The 8,645-nt window shown below is 42.9% G+C and overlaps 1 long non-coding RNA gene across 1 annotated transcript; it reads left to right on the forward strand.

Annotated features, from left to right (window-relative positions):
* The first annotated feature begins 308 nt into the window (after window positions 1-308).
* LOC147455203 (uncharacterized) lies at window positions 309-698 on the forward strand. Its single transcript, XR_015188324.1, has 2 exons — window positions 309-492; window positions 576-698. It is a non-coding gene; the product is annotated as an uncharacterized LOC147455203 (long non-coding RNA).
* Window positions 699-8,645: the final 7,947 nt, after the last annotated feature.

Raw genomic sequence — 8,645 nt, forward strand, 5'->3', positions numbered from 1 at the left:
AAACTTCACAAAACGTTGGGCCCGACTTGGGCGTGGTTTCATCATTCAACGTGGCGCAAAGGTCATGAGGATAGGCCTTGCAAGTTGAGTGGGACAAATATTTTTTATTTTTTTAATTTAATAAAAGGTGGTGGCAGAAGCAAAAATCCACGCGTCGACGAGACAGTGTTGAAAGTTAAGCTGAGCTGTCACCGACTCACCCACCCAGCCTGCCTATAAAATCCAGAATGCGAGCTACCTCTCCTGGTAACAGGTTACACAGGAGCTCTACATTCTGATAGCACACTATAGTCCGTAATATTGCCAGCGGGTTCCTTCTTATCAAGCAAAGAGCGATGGGAGGAGTGTTTGGACGACCTCCTAGAGGAGGGCCTGGAGGCCCTGGCGGACCCCATGGAGGCGGAGGGCCAGGGGGCGGAGGCGGCGGCCCTGGCGGAGGTGGCCCTGGTGGAGGTGGCCCCGGTGGCGGTCATGGCCCTCGCTGATTTCATTGTAAGATCTCTCTCTCTCTCTCTCTCTCTCTCTCTCTCTCTCTCTCTCTCCCGTGGCTTATCGTAGATGCTACTGCCTTGCAGGCAGTGGAGTGAGCAGAGGATGGATATGGCGGTTTCCACAACATATTTCCCCCGCCCCATCGATCGTGTCATTTCCGTCCGCAGATTGTAATCATTGTGTATAATAATTACACTTATCAATAATAGCCGCCGCCCCCCCCGCCGCCCCCCCCCCCCCCCCCCCCTTCAATGTCTTTCCCTCATTATGATCTGCAAATTTATGCGACGTCTATTCGCAGGCGAGAGAGAGAGAGAGAGAGAGAGAGGACTTGTAGTTAGTTTGGCAAAGAGAGAGATCTGGAAACGAGCCTAATTTTGGTAAAATACAAAACACATTCTCCTTTGTGAGACCTGAAAATGAGCCTAATTTTTGTAAAATACAAAACACATTCTTCTTTGCGTTTATTAATTAAATTAGTTGGGGTCCCAAAACTCCGAGGCGGAAAAGCGACATAGTGACAACTCACTCGGAATTATGTTTGTGATCGGAATCGGAATTATCTTCGTGATCACAAACACGAAATTGTTAAAAGAGGATACTAAGTGTACCCTCAATCTAGTGTGAAAACAGAATTGTTCCTCGAAATACCAAAAAATACCAAAAATTATCATGATACAATCTTACTACTATTGGTTTGTAAGACGTTCCAAGGTCAGGTAGATGAATTTGTGTGGTTTGACGTTCATTTGGTCAAAAGAACTCTATGAACTTATGATGCATGGTGCAAAAGGTCGAAGCAGGAGTGGATTGCTTTTTAAGCGAAGCTGTAAAAATCAAGTTATGGCAGCTATCTTTGGGATAATTGAGATGGTTTCTCGAAATTATAAAGTGAAAATTATGGTGCAAACATCAAATTTATGGTGCAAGAGGTGTTTTTTGAAATCCTCTCTTAAGCAAGAGGAGAAGTGCGTCAAACAAAGTTCTAAAGATCCAACATATGGTAGTTTGGAGGCAAAGATGCTTTATAGGGCCCTCGTTTGGGTGGACAAGTGCACCTATGCATTGAAGTCGACGAGAGTTAAAGTGGAATCATAAAAGCTGCAAAATTGAATAACAGAACGCGCGCAGGTGGTGAGAGTGACGATGTTGTAGCTAAGCAGTGCACAGGTGTGGGCAAGTAACGAGTGCATGTTAAGAGGAGACGCTTGATAGTTGAAGTGGATATGCCTTGTTCGTTTTCACGATAAGAGACAGGGTTGTTATTTTGTAACACTAATGTGCTGAATCTAGCGTTGATGGTGGGTTGACTTTATGGTTAACACACATGATTGTTTTTTTGCAATACTAATATCTGTTGAATCTAGCATTGGTGATGGCTTGACTTGATGGTTAGAACATGCGTTACTTTGCCAACTCGGCCACCATAGTTTAATTTCGCTTTTGATGAACTTGAGGCGATTGAGAAAGAAGAGGAAATGGTGGAAGTTGAGGAATCCAAATAATGAATGACTACCAATAGGTCCCTACGATTGTAAGAAAAACATTCTTATAGCCAATTTTGCATAGAAGTTATAGTATGTCAATTGGGACTTTGGACATCAGGTTATGACGAGGCAAAATTGGCAAGTTGCGAAGGTGGCTAAATTGGTAGGTTGCAAAGGTGGCTTTTTCTTACAACCAATTTTGCATAGAAATTATAGTATGTCGATTGGGACTTTGGACATCATGTTATGACGAGGCAAAATTGGCAGGCCGCGAAGGTGGAGAAAATAATGATTTTCTTATAATCCTCAATTAGAGAGAATTATTCAATTAGAGAGTAATGACTTTTCTTACAATCCTCAATTAGAGAAAGTGAATGTCCCTACGATCTTACAAGAAGGAATCGTTGGAAAATTACAGCCAATTTTGCATCAATTTTATTGTTTTGAAAAGCATACCTGAGATAATTTTCTTAGGCTTTTCAACGATGTCAAATTAGTGCGTAGCGTGTGATGCAAGCTAGAAGTTATAGTTTTGTCAATTGGGACTTTGGACATCAGGTTATAACGAGGCAAAATTGGCAAGTTGTGAAGATGGTGCGAAAATAATGTCCTCAATTAGAGAGGGAAGAGAAAATGACTTTTCTCAATTTACAATCCTCAAATAGAGAGTGTTCCTACGATTTTAAGAAAGGAATCGTTGAAAAATTACAGCCAATTTTGCATTAGTTTGATTGTTTTTGAAAATCTTACCTTGGATGGTTTTCTTACGCTTTTCAACGGTCTCAAAGCTAGTCCATAGCGTGTGATGCTCAAAGCTAGTCCATAGCGTGTGATGCAAGGTAGAAGTTTTAGTTTGTCAACTGGGACTTTGTGGACATTAGGTTATGACAAGTCAAAATTGGCAGGCTGCGAAGGTGGTGGAAAATAGTGACCTCTCTTGATTTTACAATCCTCAATTAGAAAGAGGGCAGCGGAAATGCAGAGCAAGGCTTTTCAACGATCTCAAAGCTAGTCCATAGCGTGTGATGCAAGCTAGAAGTTTTAGTTTCAATTGAGACTTTGAACCTTAGCTTATGACAAGTCAAAATTGGCAGGTTGTGAAGGTGGTGAGAGAATAGTGACTTCTCTCGATCTTACAATCCTCAATCAGAGAGAGGGCAACGAAAATGCAAAGCAAGATTTGGGGGTCAAAGCACGATATGTAGGCTTTCAAGTGGGCTTCATCGGTCACTAAGTAGGTTAAGATCGAGAGGGTAGTGGAAATGCAGAGCTAGATTTGGGGGTCAAAGCACGATATGTAGGCTTTCAAGTGGGCTTCATCGGTCACTAAGTAGGTTACGTGAGTAGAATACCCACGTGACTTGAAATGAACTTTTTAGGGTAAATTGTGGAGTTTTTTTGAAAGGCCACAAGGAAGTTTTAACCTACTATTGGCGATTGGCTTGTGTTGTGGGCGGTTGAAGTCATGGGTAATATATATTGGAGGGGTAACCTATTCACCACATCTACTCAATGCTATTGGGGGTGTTGGTGGGTCATGCTTGACAGTGGTGTCGCTTGTTGCTAGTGAGGTGAAGGCCAATTTTACATGGGGATGACATACGCCCTCCCATTTTGTAGTGAAGGGGTGTGTCCCATGCGTGGTAGTGAAACGAGCAACAAGCTTGCTCAAAGGGGGCATGCCCATGTACATGCCATGTTAACTTAGGGAAAGTGAAGTGTCCAATCACAAAATGAGTGCTAAAACCGAGGGGGAAATATTTTGTAAGAGGATATTTTGGGCTAGAGAAGAGGTTCTATTTAGGAGGAAGTGAGCCAATTTTGTACATCAAGAATTATATATGCTCTCTTGAACAAGAAGAATTCAAACCTCTACTCTCAAGTGTCGTTTTTCCCTTTTCCCTCGTTTTTTTTTTTGCTCATCTTGTGCTCTATGGTGTTGATGTGTGTGTGTACCCGCCATGCCTTGTGTGTGTGTGTGTGTGTGTGTGTGTGAGAGAGAGAGAGAGAGAGAGATTTCTAAGTGGAGAAAGTGTTGGAAAACGGATGGTGTAGGCACAGGTTCAATTATGTTTTGGAAGAGTGTGTGTACATTGGATTGTGTACAATCCCTACACAGCCGATTTCGTCAGCTATCGATAAAGTTCATATAACTAACATAATTGGAGTGGATAAGCAAGTATGTAAATGTTTGAAGTCAACAAGAAGGTACTAGAAGAAAGGGAGATGAAGATGGAATGGGAAAGCAGAGCCCATAAAGGTAAGAAGAAGGTAGATGTAGTAGTTCTAAATATGATTTGGTAAGTGATGTTAATGTTACCATATACATGTGGTAGTGATGTGTGTGAACACACTAGGACCGCCGGGGCATTTTTTCCCTCTTTAGGAGGTTTTTTCCCCCGTGCATTGTATATACGCCCATCACTCTAGGGCTATCTATTTTTCCATTGCACACTAAGTAACACACTCTCTATTGTGTGCCTTGAGCTTCCTTCGTCTTCTCCAAGCTGTGTGTGTTTCTCTGCAACCCTAATTCCAACAATTGGTATCAGAGCAGGTCACGTCCTCCCGGGCTTAGTCGCCAGCTGCTCCAGCACACGCCTGCTCACTTTCTCCGATTTCAGTGAGCTTTGGCAAGCGTTCGCAGGTCGACAAATATTTTGGGTGAGCTCGAAGAGCTCGGTCTGCTCAGAATTTTGATTTGGGCTCATTTCGGCCTCCGTTTCCACTACGGGCAGTACTGCACAGGCTATTTCGTCATTTTGTGCAGATTTTCTGTCAGTGTCGTTGTCTGCATAACAGGTGCCTTATAGTCTTCTACGGTTTGTGCTATATAGCACAAGTTGTTCCCGCTCCATTTCTCCTATTTTCGGGCAGTTTTCACATCAGGTGCAGCATTTACCATGGCTGACAACAACAACACAGATGTGTTCAAGATGTTTGCTGCTGAGGACAGGTTGGATGGGGACAACTACCCTATGTGGGCTTATATGATGTAACACGTTCTTGTGTCAAAAGGTGTCTGGAACATTGTGCAGGGCATTGATGTACGTCCTGGTTCTGAAGATGTAGGCGATATTGAGGATGTTGCAGGTCTTGCTGCAAGGATTACAGCTGTTAGAGTTGTTTTGTCTACAGCAGAACAAGCTCGTTGGGATGTTAAGGATGCGCAGGCTCATGCATTGATTGCGTTGTCTGTGAAGCGCACCATTATTCCTCACATCCGTTCAGCAAAATCTGCAAAACAGGCTTGGGATATTCTAGCAGGTCTTTATGCAAGTCGCAATGAGGCTAAAATTGCTTTGCTGCGTAAAGAGCTAGAGTCGAAGATTATGCATGAGGAAGATGATATGGACACTTTCCTTGCTAGTGTCAAGGATATCAATGAGCAACTCATTTCTGCAGGTGAAGTCATTTCTGACAGTTCCCTTGTGCAGACTGTTCTTGATGCCTTACCAGATTCCTACCAGACTTTTGCTAGTACTTGGAGACTGATGACCCAAGGAAATCCTGAAGTTGTCAAGTTTGATGCATTATGCACATTGCTGTTGCAAGAGTCACTTTCTAGAAAAAACAGGACTAGGCAGCGTGCAGTTGAACAGGCTTTTATTGCTTCTCAAAGAAAGGGTGGTAACAGTAATGCAGCCACTTATGGTTCTGCTGCGAGTGGCAAAATTTCTGTTCCTAATGCTTCTGCTGGCAGCACTTCGTCTGGCAATTCTGGTGATAAGGGCAAAAAGAAAATGCGTTGCCATTATTGTAAAGCCAATGATCACTTGATCAAGTCGTGTCCTAAGTTGAAGGCCAAAGAGGCTAAGAAGAAAGAGGGTGGTTCCACTGCAAATGCTGGTTCCACTACAAATGCAGCCATTGTTGAGTCTTCTGTGAAAGGAGATTGTGATGCTGATGTTGATGCAGAATGGGCTTTTAGCGCAGAGTGCACTTACAATCCTGCTGTCCATGATGCATGCTTGTCAGTTGCTGCAGATTCACATGTGTGGTATTTCGACAGTGGTGCTACAAAGCACATTACCTCACATCGTGAATTGTTTGCCTCTCTCGAGTCTGTCCCTCATGGGAATTCAGTCACTTGTGCCAACAACGCCTCTTATCCAGTTCAGGGAGTTGGAAAGATTGTGCTCACTGCTGCTAATGGCAGCTCCTTCACACTTGTTGATGCACTTTATGTACCTGGGATCAAGAAGAATCTATTGTCTGTATCCGCACTTGCTAGACTTGGACTTGTAGTCAAATTTGTGGATGACAGATGTACAGTTCATGATCTCAGTTTTGGTGATGAAATTGTTGCATCTGGGCTTTTGTGCCGTGGGCTGTATAAGCTCACTTTGTATGACAAGTGTGGACAAAATTTTGCAAATGCTGTTGCAGATTCAAGGGCTATTTCAGATGCAAAACTTTGGCATGCACATTTTGGTCATCTGAATTTTGCCAGTTTGCTGCGTTTGCAGAAATCTGATATGGTTGCTTCTTTGCCGCCTCTTGAAGCACCTATCAAACATGTTTGTGAAGGCTGTATTCTGGGTAAAATGCAGTGTTCTAAGTTTCCAAAGGATGGTTCAGTTAGGGCCACATGCAGGTTGCAACTTGTGCATAGTGATGTTTGTGGGCCCATGCAAACTCCGTCCTTGGGCAATTACCTATACTTCGTGACTTTCATTGATGATTACTCCAGGCATGCATGGGTATTTCCGCTTAAAGCAAAGTCCGAAGTTTTTATGTGCTTCAAACAATTTTTGGCTATGGCTGAAAATGTCTCAAAATGTACTATGGGCACCCTCCGTTCCGATCGAGGGGGGGAGTATATGTCTCATGAATTTAATGCATTTCTGGCTAGTCGTGGGATAAAACACCAATGTACAGTGCCTTATACACCTCAGCAAAATGGTGTTGCTGAGAGGAAAAACAGGTCACTAATGGAAATGGCACGATGTATGGTCAAAAGTCAAGCTTTGCCGCATTCTTTTTGGCTTGAGGCCATCATGTGTGCCACTTATGTACTTAACAGGTGTCCTACGAAAGCTTTGCAGTCTATTACTCCATATGAAGCATGGCATGATAGAAAACCTTCTATTGAGCACATGCGTGTTTTTGGCTGTTTGGCATATGCTTTGGTGCCACAAGTGCAGCGCAGAAAATTGGATGATAAGGCTGTCAAATGTATTTTTGTTGGTTATAGTGCTGAAAGCAAAGGTTACAGGTTGTATCATCCGCAAACAAAACGTATTTTGGTTTCACGGGATGTAGTGTTTGTGGAAGATTCTGTTCAACCCTTGCTGTCATGTACTAGAGACAGTAATGTAAGCTCACAGGACATTTATGACACTTTGTTGCCTCTTTTCAGTGGTGGAAATACGAATGTAAGTTCCAATGAGGCAAATGTACAGCCTATGGGGGTTTCTGAAAATGTTTTAGAACAGCCTATTACTGATGCAGATGTACATGATGTACTTGATGAGGAAAGGGCTGAAAATGAGCAGGCTAGAGGTATGCCAAAATGGCTGGTGCACACTTTGCGTGACAGTAAATTGGATGCACCTTTATCTAGTCGTACTCGTTCAGGCTCTCGCCATGCATCTTATGCATCAGATTGTTATGCTTTGGCTGTGTTTAGTTTACATGATGTTGAGGAGCCTCTGTCTTTTGATGAAGCACAGAATTCAAAAAATTGGATTGCTGCCATGAAATCAGAATATGATGCACTTATAGAGAATGACACATGGACTTTATGTGATTTGCCTCCTGGCAAAAAGGCCATTGGTACGAAGTGGGTTTACAAGTTGAAACGCAAGCCGGATGGTGAGATCGATCGCCATAAGGCTCGACTTGTTGCAAAGGGTTATGCACAACAAAAAGGCATAGATTATGAAGAGACTTTTGCTCCCACTTGTCGTATGACTACTGTGCGTTTTCTATGTGCATTGGCAGCTCATTTTGGTTGGGATGTACATCAATCAGACATTGTTACTGCTTTCTTGAATGGTGACATATTTGAGGAAGTTTATGTAACGCAGCCTCGCGGTTTTGTCATAAAAGGACAAGAGGACAAAGTGTGCAAATGTAAGAAGGCTTTGTATGGGTTGAAGCAATCTCCTCGTGCTTGGTATGAGAAAGCTGACACTCATTTGGTTAAACGAGGCTTTCGTAACAGTCCAACAGAAAGCACATTGTATGTAAAGCGTGAGGATGATGTATTTCTCATTGTGGTTCTTTATGTTGATGATTTGCTGATCACTGGACCAAATGAGAGACATATTGCTGAATTTAAGGCTGATTTGAATGCTACTTTCAAGATGAAAGATTTGGGGCTGTTGCATCATTACTTGGGTATACAGTTTAAGCAGTGTGATGGTGGTATTGCCTTGTGTCAGAAAAGTTACATAGAGACATTGCTATGTAAGTTTGGACTTGAGGATTGCAAACCTATTGCCACTCCCATGGAAACAGGTTTGAAGTTGAGTCTACATGATGCTGGCGATCCTGCTGATGTCACTCTTTACCAAACTGCTGTTGGCTGCCTCATTTATGTATGCAACACAAGGCCAGATATTCAGTTTGCAGTCTCGCAGGTCAGCAGATTTATGCATAGCCCAGGGTCTAAGCATTGGCAGGCTGTCAAGAGGATTTTCCGCTACCTTAGTGGCACTT

Source organism: Adiantum capillus-veneris, chromosome 6, assembly GCF_014529385.1.
Source record: "Adiantum capillus-veneris isolate H3 chromosome 6, ASM1452938v2, whole genome shotgun sequence".
Lineage (NCBI taxonomy): Eukaryota > Viridiplantae > Streptophyta > Polypodiopsida > Polypodiales > Pteridaceae > Adiantum > Adiantum capillus-veneris.